Genomic DNA, 18,271 nt, shown 5'->3' on the forward strand with positions numbered 1-18,271 from the left:
CAAACAAAACATATTCTCAGGTTGTCTCATGAAGATAGTTTCACAATATTTCTTCACATACAAATGATAACATGTGCTTTGTGTAAATGTTAACCACTTTGCATCTAATGTAAAAGAACCATACTCAATATTTTTTGCTTCAAAGCTTCTGGCTTAAGTGTTATAAATAGAATTCTCAAAAATAATAGCATTTGTGCGGATATAGGACATGATCAAGACAACAGGACATTGCAGTCACTTTGAAGCTGAAAGAATGCAGAGTTTTACCATAATCTTGTTCAATTAGAATCCACTGCACAAGCAGCAATGAGTAACCACTGATTTAGTGTCAACTATTTATGTTGGATATCTGAATGACAAAAGTGGAGTGGTACTGAAATTGTTTGGATTGCCTCCTTTCATAAATGTGTAACTGGTGCACCACAGCAGGAGTTGATAGTGCAAGCTTTGGGAGAGTTAATGTAATTAAAAATTTAATTAAACTTTCCTTTAAAGCAGAGGAGAAGTAATTGATTAATGATGCTACTTTCACTTTGCCTCCACGAAATTTGACAGTAGCTTTTACTCTGTGGCTCAATATCTTCTCACAAGACATTGAATGGAGTTGCACAATCATTTCACACGTAGGAAACAAGGGTCTGTATTCTGTATCATGTATTCTGTCAAAAGCAAGACTTTGGCAGAACACATAATAGTCCCTGCGTTCACCACTCTCAAACACAGCAGCAAATTTACTACAGGGCACATGAAAATGAATGACCAAAATTTAGCAGGCACATCACAAAAATGCAATTACTGTGAGAAAATGCATAATAAATCGTGGTAAAAACAAAAACACCACTTTTCAAAGAAAATATTTTAAGGTTATATTTTGTATTGACAGGTTATCTTAACAAAGAAAAGCATTGCATAACCTAATTGATAGCATGTGATAATTCTTTGTTTGCATTCATGTTGATCTACAGTCCATACTAGGCCAAAAGCATCTCCAAAATTTTCTAAGAAGGAACTCAAAGTTACTGATGTTCGAAATTAATAGTAATAAAGATGGCCTGGTCTTTGAGGTCTCTTCTCTCAGAAGAAGTGCAGAATTATACCCATACAAAAAGATGTGTCTCAATACAAGATTGTGGTACTGGAGCTCTGATCCATCTCTTCTCCATGTGTACCCGAACCCTGCCCCCAGCAGTCTGCCCAACCCCCAAGTAAGCAGAAAAAGGTCAGAACCCCCTGGATAATGGCAGAATAGAGAACACAGGGAAAATCCTGGTCGAAGAAGATACTTTAAAAGTGGAATATCGCAAAGGCTGGAAATCTGAACACAAAAAGAGAAAACGCTGCAAGCACCGCACATGCCAAGCAGCATCCAGGGAGATGGAAACAGAGGTCAATGACAGGTTCCTTTTCCCTGTGGACTGATCCAGCTCAGTTCCGTCTTGAACTTCCAACTAGAGGTTTGAACTTAACAACTTGTTTAGCATGATAATTCACTTGTTTCAGACTTTGCCTCATTCTGTCATGTTGCAATACAATAAAAAATGATTCCCAATCACCAGGTGGCGCCACCTGAATATTCTGGCAAACTTCATATTACCAACAAACTATTTCAATGCTACTCCTTGATTTCCACCCCACTGGTTACTTTTTTAAAGGACAAAAATATACCTGTCTCTGTATCTTGCTCTCATTTCTTCACTGAGATACTGGAGGATAGCCAGTTCTTTGGATTAACAGACAAAAATACATTTATTTTTAAGCACATGTTCTCTGCCACGTCATCGGGTCACTCCGCACAGAAACAGGCCCTTCGGCCCAACTGGTCCATGCTGACTAAGATTCCCATCTAAGCTAGGCCTAGTTGCCTGCATTTGGCCCATATCCTTCCAAACCTTTCTTATCTATGTATCTCTCCAAGTACTCTCCAATGCACTCTGTACTGACTCAATGTAACTGCACTGTGTAATGAATTGACCCATACAATCGGTTTGTAAGACAAGTTTTTCACTGTACCTCAGTACAAGTGACAATAATAAACCAATACCAATACCTTTTAAACGATGTTAATGTACCGATGTCCTCTAGTTCTTGACTCACCAACCCTGGGAAAAGGACTGTGCGCATTCACCCTATCCATGCCCCTCATAACTTTTACACCACTATCAGATCACCCCTCATTTTCCTGCGCTCCAAGGAATAAAGTCCCAACCCCGCTCAACCTACCTCCTTAACTCAGTCCCTCGAGTCCCCGCAATACCCTCTTCCTAACAGCCCACAAGCAGACAGCTTCTACCCAGAAACTGTGCGTCTCTGGACTGTTCTATCCCAAACATTGTCAAAATCTATCCACAGAGAGAAGCACATGGTACAATTGGTCCAAATCCCACGTTATAACAGCCACTGTTGTAAAACACAAATACAAGTATGTTATAAGACCTTAGGCTTGTTGAGTGATGTTATCGCCAACATTGGCATCAGCAATGCTCCAAATCCAATGGTAGGATAGCCAAAATAATATCAGCATCATCCCTCAGACCATGATCCCCAGCATCATGACTCTGATCACACACAGGCACCCTCAGTCAGCATTCACGTTGTCTGAATTGGCTGGAACATTTATACTGCTCAGTCCATTGTGTACAAGACATCATGTTCTGCCTCCAGTGCCTCAAGTGGGAATCCAAAACCTATGCCATCAGGTCCATGATTGTAGTTCTTAATTTCTTACAGTTTCTGTCCAAGATATGATTTTCAAATTTTTGCAGGAATGTGTCATTGTATTAACTACCATTCCAGTTTATTGCAAGTGCTTGTTGTGAAAGACTGATTTGAAGAATCCATTCACAAGAAGAGCCCAGCGATTTACAAAGTCATGGAAAATTCATGGCAACCACCATCAATGAAGTTTAAAATGACCCAGATATTTGTTGCAAAGAAAAATCACCACAAACTGCTGGACAAGTGCAGTGTTTTGCCATAAACCTGAGGTGAAGCAAAGTAAATGGACATCTCGTTCCCCAAAGAAGTCATGAAACTGCTGGGGTTACCACTACCAAGGACTAATTTTGTTCAGACCATTTGGTAATACATATTCACCACAAACTGTGAATTTCCAAACCTCATCCCTACAAATGACGTGATTAACAGTTCTGACATGCCAGTCATCCTCCAAAGCCCAGGAGGGGAAGAACAAAACCGTGGAGTGTCATTTTACATGTTGTAACTTGTTTCTGGAGGTTTATTCTCATTGCATTCATTTTGATCTCTTGTTTCCCTCTCTTAAACTTCTCTCCTTATGTTTCAATCTGTATGTAATTTCAGTGCAGTTCACAACAGGCAGGCACGGTAGTGTAGCAGTTAGCGTAACACTATTACAGTGCCAGTGACCCGGGTTCAACTCCGGCCACTGTCTGTGAGGAGTTTGTACGTTCTCCCCATGTTTGCGTGGGTTTCCTTCGGGTGCTCCAGTTTTCTCCCACATTCCAAAGACATATGGGTTAGGAAGTGTGGGCATGCCATGTTGGCGTCGGAAGCATGGCGACACTTGCCGGCTGCCCCCAGAACACTCTACGCAAAAGATGCATTTCACTGTGTGTTTCGAGGTACATGTGACTAATGAAGGTATCTCATCTTACCCGCTCTTTTTCAGTTCATTTCTCATAATATTATGAAGCACTGGAAGTCATTATTTGACCCAGTGAGCTTGTGCAAACTGTCTGAAAGGGACCCATTCCCCTACTCTTTCCCCACAGTACAGCCATTACATTTTTGCTTTTTAATTGGCAACTTCATTCTTGAATGTTTCACACTATTTCAGTGGGAGAGAGGGGTTTCTGGCCATCGAACCAGACATGCACTAATGCCCAACTGTCAGGCTGCAATTTGCAAAGCAATTTACAGTGCAGATCTTGCAATCTTTGGACTTTTGATTTCTGGAACTTCAAGACACATACTTACAAGTTGCAAGCTACTGCATTCAAATGCAATACATGTTCAAAAATGTTGCCAAGAAAATAAACCCTTGGTCGGAAGTGTTAAATGTGCTCAAAATTCCCATCAGCACATTGTACCGTGAATCCAAAATTTATTTCACTGACTTCAACAGAGTGAATTTCAGAATCAATGCAATGGCACACTGCACTGTATGTTTAGCATTACTGGCAGAGGATGAATTGTTAGTCTCTTGTCTGACATGACAGCTGAACATTAAGTATTGTTCTTGTGTGAACGTTGGGCCAAGTTCATTTAATAAGTCCGAAATAAAATTAACATCTTAAGATTTGAAACAAATGTATTTCTAGAGATTTCTCATCATCTTTTATGTCACCCTTAGTTCTTCTGCCAATCACTTTATAGTTATATTTAAAAACTGACCAAAGCTGATACTGCAACAGATGAATAAAAGCTTGGTTAATGAGGATAACTTTTAGGAGCACCTTAAAGGTGATAAAAAGTAAATAAGTGAAAAGGTATTATTAACCTTAAACCTGCCAATTAGTATAATATTGTAATAAAGACACAATGAGGAACAAAGGACAGCAGATGCTGGAACCTAGATAAAAAAACAAGACGCTGAAGGAACTCAGCAGGTCAGGCAGCATCAGTGGAGAAAAAAAATAGATGGTCAATGTTTCGGGTCAGGATCCTTCTTCAGGACTGAAGATAGGAAAAGGGGAAGCCCAATAAATAGGGGGGGGAGAAAACAAAGCAGTGATAGGTGGACAAAAGAGGGGAGGTGGGGTGGGCACAAGGTGGTGACAGGGAGATAAAACACAATGTTAAGCAGGAAATTATTTATACAGCATGTTTTCATTTTCCCTATTTCTTTATGACATAGGAGGTCGTCATTTGGCTCATTGTGTCTATGTTAGTCCTTTAAGCATTCCCATCAATCCCATTCCCCTACTTACTTCCTTGTAACCCATTCCCCTTCCTCTGTGCATTCACTCTGTTTTTCCTTCTATCCACCTACACTCGGAGTAATTTACAGAAGCCAATTAATATACGAACCAGCACGTCTTTGGGCTGTTGGAGAAGCAGCTGGGGACAACCTATGAGAAGAATGTGCAAACTCCAAACAGATACCGGTCATATACACATGAACTGAGTTTGCTCCTTTGTTTTAAATAGCGTAGATGTGTAAAATTTTGGAGAAAACTTCAGACAGATTTGCTCTGAAGTTGCAGCATGCAGAGGGCATAGGTTTAAGGTGAGAGGAGAATGATATGAAGGTAATCTCAGAGGCAAATCATTCCACACAGAAGGTGTTGGGTATATGGAACGAGCTGCCAGAGGAGGTGGTAGAAGTGGGTACAATTACAACGTTTAAAGGACATTTGGACAGGTGCATGGTTTAGAGGGATATTGGTCAAATGCAGGCAAATGGGATTGGCAGTGATGGGCATTTTGGTCGGTATTGACCAATTGTGCACAGGCGCACCTCAAGGGTACATGCTTAGCCCACTGCTCCACTCTCTCTACACTCAGCAGTGTGGCTAACCACAGCTCAAACACCATCTATAAATTCGCCAATGACACCACAATTGTTGGCAGAATCTCAGATGGCAACGAGGAGGCTTGCAGGCATGAGATAGATTGGCTGGTTGAGTGGTGTCACAACAACAACCTCACACTGAGTGTCAGCAAGACCAAGGAATTAATTGTGGACTTCAGGAAGGGGAAGTCGGGAGAACACACACCAGTCCTCATTGAGGGGTCAGCGGCGGAATGGTGAGCAGTTCCTGGGCGTCAGCATCTCAGGGGATCTATCCTGGGCCCAACACGTTGAGGCAATCATGAAGAAGGCACACCAGTGGCTCTGCTTCATTCGAAGTTTGAAGAGATTTGGTCTATCACCAAAGGTTCTTACAAACTTCTATAGATGTATGGTGGAGAGCATCCTGACCGGTTGCATCACCGCCTGGTATGGAGGCTCCAATGCACAGGATCAAAAGAGGCTGCAGAGGGTTATTGATTCAGCCAGCTCCATCACGGAAAAAACCCTCCCCACCACTGAGGACTTCTTGAAGAGGCGGTGCCTCAAGAAAGCGACATTTATTATTAAGGACCCTCAGCACTCGAGACACACCCTCTTCTTGTTACTACCATCAGGGAGAAGGTCCTTGATGACCCACACTCAATGATTCAGGAACAGCTTCTTCCCCTCCACCATCAGATTTCTGAACAGTCCATGAACCCATGAACACTACCTCGTTATCCGTTTTTTTGCACTATTTGATAATTTTTGTAATTTATAGATTTTATGTCTTTGCACTGTACTGTTCCTGCAAAATATCAAATTTCACATCATATGTTAGTGATAATAAATCTGATTCTGATGCTGTGTAACTCAATCAATCTACAAGCAGTCCCCAGGTTACAACAGGCTTCAGTTCCTGAGATCCTTTGTAACCCGAACTGTTCATGTCAGAAGCGAATAAAAGCAGTGTGTGGGAGAGGATCACAGAAACAACTTGTGACAGGGGAGCGAGTGAGCAGGCGCGGGAAGAGCAGCCGCCAGCCGGCCTCGCTGACTCAGTGAGTGAGCGAGCGAGTGTGCTCAGCGATCCCAGCTCTACCAGGCTTGACCCAGCAGGGGCTGTGGGAAGAGAAAGCACGTGGAAATGGTCCATTCCCACAGAGCAGTAGATGCCTGCAACAGCCAGCAAATGCATCCCCAACCATCCTGCCAGTCTCCCAAATGCTCGCTCATTATATTGCTCGTTCACTCCCAAATGCTTGCTTGCTTCATAGGTCGGGCATTCATAACCTGGGGAGAAGCTAAACCGTGCTACCACTTCATTGTGGTTTCAAACACAAAAGAACAGGATGTCAAAATGAACTAATTCACCAGAATACACATGGAGTTTTCATGAATTTAGTGACACCATGCACTTGAGACCATGATAAATGAACTAAAGGCTGCTTTTATCTCAATGACCACACTGCAAGACTTATTTTAAAGAATACTCATAAAATATAGAAGTGAAAAATAAAACTTAAAAAAAAAGAAAAAACACTGTTCTGTAACTTTACACAAGACATGTGACTTGATAATCTTGCTGGAAGATTTAGCACATGACCTCAGTGCAGTGAATTTTGTGTGCAGGAAATCTCAACTGCCTTTGACTTGTGTCTATTAATCAAGTTAGCTGAGAGGTCAGGCATAAAATAAACTGGCTAAATGCCATCATCTTCTCAGACAGTGATGAGCAACAGTTCAAAACAGGCATGTCAGGTTTGACAAGCATTAAAAGAAAAGGCTGCAGGAGACTCACAATTAGGGTGTGAGATTGTTAATAGTTGTCAAGAAACCAAATATCAATCACTAATGAGTCTCCGTGTTTTGCTGCTTACTCAATATCAGACTTGTGTTAAGTCATCTCCACTACTTTCATAATGCTCTGGTGTTTTGAGGTCATTAGTGTGTTTATTTTTCCCAGATACATTAACCATTAGACTAAGTCTTGCTTGACTTAGAGTTTTTTCTGAAGGCTTGTTGGCTTGCAATTCAGCTCTGTAGGAAGCACCAAAAATAAACTTGTTCACACAATGAACACTTGTCAGCTTAATACGACATGAGTCCTGTCAGCATCAAAGCAAATTCTCTGTTGTAGCCACCCAATGAAGGGTTGAGAGGGGATGATGCCCAGACAGCTGACTAATGCTGAATTAAATGCATCATCTCAGCAGAATCGAAGGAGCCATTTATCAATGCAAAGGCAATATACTGCAAAATTTTCTTTTTTTTCCATTTTTGATAAGTGAAGTTTCAAAAAGTGCGAAGCTTCCAATAGTTTAAGATTTCCTGAAGGACTCTCGCTTAACATTGTGTTCTGTTTCCATTTGATACAGGAAGCAAATATTCACGTCAAAGCAGTTTGTAAGCAGGTATTTACCAGGGAATTTGAACTACCAAGTTCAGCATTCTGCTAAATATAAACAGAAAATGCTGGGGCACTCAGCAGGTCAGGCAGCATCAGTGGAAAGAGAAACAGTTAATGTTTCAGGTCTAGGACCGCTAACGAAGTTCTGATGAAGGGTCCTGGACCTGATTGAGGTGTGTTTCTTTTTCACCAATGCTACCTGACCCACTATTGTTTCTAACATCTCTTTTAACTTCAGATGGTGGACAGGCTTTGGGGAGTTAGGAGGTAAGTTACTTGCCATAGGATTCCAAGCCTCTGACCTGCTCCTGTAGCCACATTGTGTAGAAGGCCACTCCAGTTCAGTTTCTGGTCAATGGCAACTCAAAGGATTCTGACAGTGAGGGAATTCAGTGATGACGATGCCATTGAATGTCAGGGGATGATAGTTGGATTTTCTCTTGTTGGATATCATCATGGCCTGGCACTTGCGTGGCATGAACGTTATTTGCCACCTATCAACTCAGGCCTGGATATTGCCCTTATGATACGAACTGCTGCACCAAATTTTTATTGCCTATCCAGCAAGTTTTTAAAAAGTAACAATCAAATCAAGGGAGAGATCTGTGTGCAAAGCAAATGAAAAAATGATGTAAAATGAGCAATAAGCTTTGGAAACACACAATTAGAGGTGAATCTATTCTCTGAACTTGGAACTCAATCACCAACTTGTGCAGTTACAATTATGTGTTATTCATAGATTGTTACTTATTCTGAAAGCATGCCTGCTCGATGCAGAACAAACAATCGGCTGGGAGAACTCAGCGGGTCGAGCAGCATCTGTGGGAGGAAAGGACTCGTTGATGTTTCAGGTCAAAACCTTGCATCAGGATTCCAATTCCTTTCTTCCCACAGATGCTGCTCGACCTGCTGAGTTCTTCCGGCCAGATAGTTTGCTGCTCCAGGTTCCAGCATCTGCAGTCTCTTGTGTCTCCATTGTACTGCTCATTGCAGATTACTCTGTGAAAAGAATCCCCCTCTCAGCATGTATTCCGTCAACCCACTCAGAATCTTCTCTGTTTCAATACAACTGCTTCTCATTCTCTACTCGTACTAATATAGGCTTAACTTGTTCCACCTTTTCTATCAGACAACTTGTCCACACCCAAAATATTGAAGTAAGTTATGTAATTGTAACTATTGAAATCATATTTAATTGCCTGCTGGTATCTTTGTGCTTAAAGAGTATAAGACCTGATCTCCATGTCACTTATTTAAGATATCTTTATTAGTCACATATACATCGAAACACACAGTGAAATACATCTTTGCGTAGAATGTTCTGGGGGCAGCCCGCAAGTGTTGCCACACTTCCGGCGCCAACATAGCATGCCCACAACTTCCTAACCCGTACGTCTTTGGAGCGTGGGAGGAAACTGGAGCACCCAGAGGAAACTCACACAGTCACGGGGAGAACGTGCAAACTCCTTACAGACAGTGGCCAGGATTGAACCTGGGTCACTGGCACTGTAATAGCATTATGCTAACCGCTACACTACCGTGCCTGCCCCTACCATGCCGTACCGTACCGTGCTAAGGGCATAACAAAGTTATCTGCTTAGGACTCATTGTTTGAGAGTCTTTATTTCTGTCCAAGCAAGTTGAGAGGCTTTATGCAAAACTTATGCCAGTGGTACTGGCACCAACACTTGATGCATCAGTTTTGTGAAGCTGCCAGTATTTGCTGAGTACTTTCGATGCATGCACCAAGGCTAAAAGCAGGAAATAATTAACAAAAACAGCTCTTCCTGGCTGCCTGCAATTGCAAGCCTCCTAACTCAAACCTACACTGGTGGTTATTGCCACTCAAATAAAATACACCCCATTGTTACTAATGCAACACTTAGAAACACAAAATCCTATTAACTCTATCCAAAGGGAGGTAACTGCTTGCAATTTATCCTAATCAATATATTTGAAGCAGGCTTGGAGAGAAATTTACAGTATAGACATGAACAATTATGCAAAAATAAATCAAGGTTCATATTCAAATTATTTTTGTATTTGCATCTGGTGATTACTTTGAAAAATACTCTCAGAGTCTATTTTCAAATTGAAGGGATAAATTTGCAGTCATGGTAACTTCATCTCTCTCATGCTTGTGCCAAATTGCAATATGTTTGATTGCCTATCAGTTGCTAGATTACTTTGTATGGTGTAACTCATCAACTGCAGTGCACAGAGATGTACTTTGCCAAGAAAAATTGCACTGAAATGGTTGTTGGGAGACAGTAATCATTTACCCAGTTATCAGAGTGCCACAATCAGTTATAGTTAGCCTTTCTCCCCAGAGTCCCATGTATCAAAGGTACAGTGCAAAATCAATGAAGTGTTAATAAAATTGCAAAGGTTTGCAACACTTTGGTAATGACTTGCTCTGCAGACTTTCTCAAGCTATTTTCTGATGGTATCAATAATGGGACTTCAAAGGATGTCAAAGTTCTCGAATTATTACTCGCCTTGTTATCCTGCAAGAGGTAATTCTTCCAATAACGTTCTTCTACTTGGGTTCATATGATGTGTTTTTACACAACTGAATTATGGCCTGTTAAATTGGCAATTACATTTCAACGAAATTGATGAAAAACAGCATTTTAATTCTTTCTTCTTGAGCTTATACAAAGAAGGAAAGACACAACTTGGGTCTTTAACAAAGTCGTAGAGTCACATGTAGCACAGAAATAGACCCTTCACACCACCATTAAGTACCCATCTGTACAATCCCATTTGCAGCACTTGGACTGTACTATGCCTTGGCGATTTGTATGCTTGTGCAGATATTTCTTGTGTTGTGAGAGTACCTGCCTCCACCACCCACTCAAGGACTGTCTTCCAGATGCCAAACATCTGCCAGGTAAAAAGTTTTTTTCTTATACCCTCTTTAAACCTCTCAGCTTAAACCTATGCACTCCAGTTTTAGTCATTTCTGCTGTGGGATATAGTTTCATACAGTCTACCCTACCCATGCCCCTGATAATTATGCATTTCTCTCTCAGGTTCCCCCTCAACTCGAAGGAAAATAAATCCAGTCTCTTCTTCTTAACTGCTTCAGGCAACAACCTGGTGAATCTTCTCTGTGCACTCTCCAGTGCAATCATGTCCTTCCCGTCGTGTGGTGACCAGAATTGTACACAGTGCTCCAGCTGTGGCCGAACCAATGTTGTACCATAACCTCAGCTACTGAAGGCAAGTATCCCGTGTGCCTTCTTCACCACCTTATTTACATGTGCTGCCACATTCAGGGATTCTTGGACTTGAACACAAATGTCCCTCTCTTTTCAATACTTCCTTGGGCGCTACCATTCACTGTGTATGTCCTACCCTTATTAGTCCTCCTCAATAAATGTTCATCACGCTATACTTATCAGGATTAAGTTCCATCTGCCATTGATCTGCACACTGTACCAACTGCTCAACATCATTCTCCAGCCTGTAACCATCCTCCACACTCTCAACACCTGCAACTTCATGTCATCTCCAAATTTGTCAATCTATCTCCCACAGTTATACCCAAGTCATTAACATGCATGATAAACAGCAAGCGTTCTCACACCAATCCCTTGGAGAAAACTAAACTAGCAGATTAGCAACTTTTTCCTTGAACACTCAGTTCTGAACTTATTAAAAAACTTTTATTTTTATAATTATTCTTTGAGGTCACGTGCTCCTTGTAGATCCTCTCATTTTACACAACACACAGACATGGTGAGGTTGTGCCCAGAAAGCCACCCTGGGCTTTTGTTTTTAAAAGGAGCAAATAGCCTTAAGCATGGAGAAAAACAGGTAAGCTTTTCCATATGTTGGTGTACCAACCTTCGTAACAGTAAACAATACTCAGCTTTATCCTTTCGTATCGAATTCAGCAGAAATAGCAAAAGGAATTAGCTGCTAAATAGGATTATTCACAGTTTCAGGATATCCCAAAACCCTTTAAGGACAATTAAGAACTTTAGAAGTATAATTGCTTTTGCAAAGCAGCAAGACCACAGGATATGAATGTCCTCAGTTAATGGCAAGTCAAATGTTGTCTGTAGAGGTGGCTTTATGGTTCTATCTGGACCAGGAACCAGGAGAGCTGAAACTAAGTTTAAAATATATGATGTTGAAACGTGGGATAAACTCACAAGAAAAATGTATTCACAATGCTTTGTAGCAAATGGTTCTCTCCAGGAGATCTAGATGTGAAGGGAAGAAAATATCAATTGAATGTCAGTACATAAACAAAAAGACAAAACAAACTAGTTTGAGATAAATAAGGCAAGAGAGAAAGGATTCCCCAATTGTCATTGCAATGGAGATATGAATAACAACTATTCACATTCCTGGTTAGCTCCTAACTGGATGAAAGAGGGAAGTACAAGGCACCAAACCATAGGAAAGATATAAATTGGTCACGGAAGAACTGCAGCATTGACTTGTTGGAATCAGAAGTAGAGATTACATAAACCTAGATCGTTTTCCTTGAGATTCAGAAGACTAAAGGCTGATTTAAATGAAGGGAAACAACTGTCAGTAGGGGAGTCTTAGAGTAAGGAGTACAGTCTAAAATTAATAACTGATTCATCAATTGTGGAAGAGACTTCCAAATTTGCAATGTCAAATTATTTCCTTGGCACCCTTGAAAGATCAATCACCCAACACCAATCAGAAGTCTTTCAGAACATAGAACAGTCCAGTACAAGACCAGGCCTTTCAGCCCACGATGCTGTGGTGAACTAATTAAACCGACAATTAAATCCTGAACTAAACTAATCCCTTCTGCCTACACAATGTCCATATCCCTCCATTTCCTGCACATTCATGTGCCTATTTAAGAGCCTCTTGAACAGCCCTATTGTATTTGCCTCCACCACCACCCCAGGCATTACATTCCAGGCACCCACTGCTCTCTGTGTAAAAAAACTTGCCCCACACATCTCCTTTGAACTTACACCCTCACACCTTAAATGAATGCCCTCTCCTATTAGACATTGCAACTCTGGGAAAAAGATACCAGCTGTCTACTCTATCTGTACCTCTCATAATCTTATAAACCTCAATTAGATCTCTCCTCAGCCTCTGCAACTCCAGAGAAACCAACCCAAGTTTGTGCAACCTCCTTATAGGATATGCCCTTTAATCCAGGCAGCATCCTGGTAAACCTCTTCTGCACCTTCTCCAAAGGCTCCACACCCTTCCTATAAAGGGGCAACCAGAATTGAATGCAATACTCCAAATGCGGCCTAACTAGAGTTTTATAAAGTTGCAACACAACTTTCCAACTCTTCAACTCAGTGCATCGACTAATGAAGACAAGCATGCCATATGCCTTCTTTACCACCCGATCAACCTGTGCAGCCACTTTCAGGGAGCTGTGGTCTTGGACCCCAAGATCCCTCTGCACACCAACACCGTTTAGGGTCTTGCCATTAACAGTGTACTGTCCCTCTACATTTGATCTCCCAAAGGGCAACACTTCACATTTGGCCAGGTTAAACTCCATCTGCCATTTCTCCATCCATATCTGCAACTGATATATAACCCGCTGTATCCTTCGGCAGTTTTCTACATGATCCACAACACCACCAATCTTTGTATCGTCTGCAAACTTACTCACCCAACCATCTACGTTTTCATCCAAGTCACTTATATGTATATTACAAACAGCAGAGGTCCCAGTACGGATCCCTGCCCTGCAGAACACCACTAGTCAAGGACCTGTAGCCACAATAAGCCCCATTGACCACTACCCTCTGTCTTCTATGGGCAAGCCAATTCTGAATTCAAACAGCCAATTCCCCATGGGTCCCATACATCTTAATCTTCTGGATGAGCCTCCCATGAGGGATCTTGTCAAATGCCTTACTAAAATCCACGTAGACAATATCCACAGCTCTACCTTCATCAATCACCTTTGTCACCTCCTCAAAAAACTTAATCAAGTCAGTACAACACAGCTTGCCTCACACAAAGCCATGCTGACTGTTCCTAATTAGACCATGGTTTTCCAATGCCCATAAATCCTATTCCTAAGAATCCTCTCCTGTAGCTTCCCTACCACTGACATGAAACTCACCAGTCTAGATTCCAGGATTATCCCTATTTCCCTTCTTGAATAATAGAACAACATTAGGTACGTGCCAGGACCTCGCCTGTGACTAGAGAGGACACAAAGATCTTGGTCCAGGCTCCAGAAATCTCATCTTTTGCCTCTCTTAACAACCTGGGGTATATCCCATCAGGCCCCGGGGACTTATCCATCTTAATGTTCTTTAAAAGACCCAACACTACCTCCTTCTTTATCTCAAAATGCCCTGGCACATTAGCATGCTCCATACACCTGCCTATCCTCCACATCTTTTTTCTTGGTAAATACAAATGCAAAGTATTCATTTAGGACCTTTCCCACATTCTCCGCCTTCAAGTACATCTTCCCTCCTTCATCCTTGAGTGGTCCTACCCTCTCCACAGTTATCCTCTTGCTCTTGATCGATGTATTGAATGCCTTAGGATTCTCTATAATCCTATTTGCCAAGGACTTTTCATGACCCCTCCTGGCTTTCTTCATTCTTTTCTTGAGTTCTTTTCTAGTTTCCTTATAATCTTCAAAGTTGATTTTAGCTTCCTAAACCTTACATATGCTTCCTTTTTCTTCTTGACTAAATTTATCACCTCTCTTGACATCTGAGGTTCCCTTACCTTACCATCCTTGTCTTACTGGAACATGCCTGTCCTGTACTCTGTGCAGTTCGTATTTAAACACCTTCCACATGTCAGATGTGGACTTGCCCAAAAACAGCTGTTCCTAATTGACTCTTGATTAATTAACTCTTGGTCAAACTCTTTTCTTGATTACATGTCCAGTATTGGGGTGAAGCAATATTCAAATGTTTCTAGAATTCACCCAGAACAACAAATGGGCACTTTCCATAATGCCTAATACTTGGTTTAGTAACTTTACCCAAGATTGCATTCCAATCAGTTTCATTGGTTCTTTTTGGACCTTAACTGGTGATCCTTGAAGGTGCCAATGAAGTCATCAATAGAAAGGTAAATTGTTTTCTCTATTACACTGCTCCTGCATCATTTAACGAGCCGACTTTCTTACTCTCAGGGTTCCACCTTGCGACAATATTAGGTTTTATATGTGGACCTGTCCACATGGTTATTAACGATAGGCACTGCAGGTTTTTAATGTCCTGCACCTTCTTGTACTTCACAAAACCAATTAAGGATGGAAGGCATTTTGTCGAAAAGGGTCCCATAAAAATCTTAGTGTCACACCTCTCCAAACTACTTCTTGCCTTAAAATAATACAAATAAGACAGTGACACACAAGACTGAAATTTCAGTGTCTGTGCTCTTGAATGATAAAACATTTCACATCATCATACTTGTCATATTATTTACCAATATTGCCGATGTAAGAGGAAGCCATTTGGCCTATCAAGTCTCTGGGGACTCTCAGAGCGATCCTATAAATCCCATTTCTCCACTGATTTCACTGTCACCTATTCTTTCTTATCATTCGCCATTAATTCCCTCTTGATTCTCCTACCACCCACCTGCACTAAGAGTAATCTACAGCAGCCAACTAACTTACCAACCAACTCTTTGAGATGTGGGAGGGAACTGGAGCACTCTGGGGGAGCCCATGAGACCACTGGGAGAATGTGTAGACTCACCACCAGGAGAATCAGAGGTCAGGATCGAACCTGGGTTGTTGGAGCTGCAAGGCTGCAGCAATACCTGTTGCATTACTGTGCCACCCAGCATAATTCCTGACATGTCGTGTGACACTGTCCCACCTGACCCAATTCCTAATGTGTTGGAAGCTACAACTTGAGATACTTTGGGGGGAAAAAATGACTAGAATATATCCAACGGTAATGTGATAATACTTCCTTTGGATGCACTGCACATGTGTAAAGAGAAAATGAACTATCATCTTCTCAAACAACTATGGATCAGCCAGATGTCACAACCATGCCAGTACTGCCTATGTCCTGGACAGAGTCACAGAGTCATGGAGTCATACAGCACAGAAACCAGCCCTTCAACCCACCATGTCCATGCCAACCTTTTGCCCATCTACACTAATTATATTTGCCTGCATTAGGACCATATCCATAGAACCATACAGCACAAAACAGGCCCTTCGGCCCACCATACCTTTCCTATTAAGTGTCCATCTAAATGTTTCTTACACACAGTGATTGTATCTGAATCCACCACCTCCTCTGGTAGCGCATTCCAGATACCAACCACTTTCAGAGTAAAAATCTTACCCCTCAGATCCCCTTTTACCTCAAAACTATTTGACAACAGAAATAACCAGAAAACTAAACAAAAGCAGTAGCTTCTTTATGTGTACTTTCTTGAAAAAAAAAGTCCCAATGCAGAAGATGAGCAACAGCTTCATGAGAGCAGAGACTAAACCAAAATAATTGACAGCTCAAAAACAGGTGACATGTGAAAGAAAGTAAATACATTGAAAATTGGGTTGGTGAAGCCAATGTTCTTTCAAAAATATATCAAAGGTTAAAATATTTTTAAAAATTACGTTCATTATTTGCCTTTTGAAGACAGACACCTCAGGTGGAATTTCTACTGTGAGTCTTTGGGCATAATTCTTTCATTCTTAATTCTTTATTCATGTTAAGTCTTTATTCGTGTGCCCAGAAGTTGGACTTCCAGCATTTTTGGTGTGCTTACTGGGTGGTGCCATTGATGTCAAATCAAAGCAAGAACTTCTTAATTTGTGACATTCTCACTTTAATAAATTGTTATTATGGTTTACAGTCTTTCAGAGCATTAGAACTCAACCTATGTGTTTCACTGATGACAGGAGCTGCCTCAGTTGCATGCTGACTCACTTTTAAAGAGACCTCTCCACGTCAGCCACAGGCAGAGGATGAACGAGGAGGATCACAGAAAATGGTGGGGTAGTAGGAGAGGCAAAGGCACATAGGTTTTCTGGGAGATATTCCGGTGACGATGGAGCAGTTCCAATGGCATCCTGTGATCAAAGGTGGCCTCAGATCTCTGCAGTCAGTGGCAGCTATCAGGTCCACAGATCGAGAGATTCATGAACTACAGTTCCCAGCGCAAGAAGCCTCAATCTTTGGAGGACTATTAGCAACATTCGTTTTCCAAATATGATTTCATCGGAGGATTATATGAACATAAAATCACAGGACAGCACGGGACAACCTCACAGCTTCAGCAAACCTGGTTCAATCCTGACCTCCAGTGCCATCTGAGTGGAATTTTCACATTCTCCTTGTGGCTATATGTTGATTTCCTCCCTCTCCCAAAGACTTGCAGGATGGTAGGTTAACTGGCCACAGTAAAAAAAAACACCGCCCCTAGTGTGGAGTTGAGTGATTTTTTTTAATATATTCAATCAGGGGATATGGGCTTCACAGGCTGAACCAGCATTTAATTGCTTATCCTTAATTGCCCTTGAGAAGGTGGTGGTGAGCTGCCTTATTGAACTGCTGCAGCCCTTGAGGTATACCCACAATGATGTTAGGGAGAAAGTTCCAGGATCTTAACCCAGTGACAGTGAAGGAACAGCGATATATTTCCAATTCAGGATGGTGTGGGGGCAAGAGATGGGAATGTGGAGAGAATAAAATGGAATTAGCATCAGATTAGTGCAAATTGGGTTCTTGATGGTTGGCATGGACTTGCTAGGCCTAAGGACCTGTTTCCATGCTATATACCTGGGTGATTCTATGGCTCTATGACGTGGTGACTAATGGGGAAAGTTTTAAATCACTACCCTCAGTGTGATGTACTCATTTTAATACAAGTCAATTTTGAGGGTCACAAATCACAACCCTCTTATACAACTTCTGTGATTAAACAACTTAAATACTTCCTGTACACGACAACATGTTGGAAAAACAAAATCAGGGTTAGGGTGAATAATACCTGGAGGTGCCAGGTCCAGTTTCCCGAAGGCCAAAAATGGACACAAATGCTCAAGAACAAGCCCATTCTACTTATTGTGCACTATTTCGAATTACAGAAAAAGGTACAAATGGGTCCGATTTCTGGACAGCAGCATACATTTCCACTAAGTAATGATTGTGAAACTTGTGATTGAAAGTTAGAAATTTGGTCACATTTTTGCAAACATCTATTTTCAGGACACCTGTAAGCAGTTAACACCTCCAATTTGTTATTCAGAACCTGACTTTACAAAGCCTGTTTCCTAGTTCACAGGCTGAACCAGCATTTAATTGCTTATCCTTAATTGCCCTTGAGAAGATGATGGTGAGCTGCCTTGTTGAACTGCTAACTAACTTAACTTGGGTTTATGACAGTGTGTAACAGTCAAGTTTAAGAACTTCTATGAAAAG

The 18,271-nt window shown here is 41.4% G+C and overlaps 1 protein-coding gene across 6 annotated transcripts in view; it reads right to left on the bottom strand.

The window, feature by feature from the left end:
• Positions 1–18,271, bottom strand: part of LOC127581979 (astrotactin-2-like) — a 1,282,697-nt gene that overhangs the window by 629,268 nt on the left and 635,158 nt on the right. The gene's annotated exons all lie outside the window — the stretch shown is intronic.

The sequence above is a fragment of the Pristis pectinata genome, chromosome 23 (genome assembly GCF_009764475.1).
Source record: "Pristis pectinata isolate sPriPec2 chromosome 23, sPriPec2.1.pri, whole genome shotgun sequence".
Taxonomy (NCBI): Eukaryota; Metazoa; Chordata; class Chondrichthyes; order Rhinopristiformes; family Pristidae; genus Pristis; species Pristis pectinata.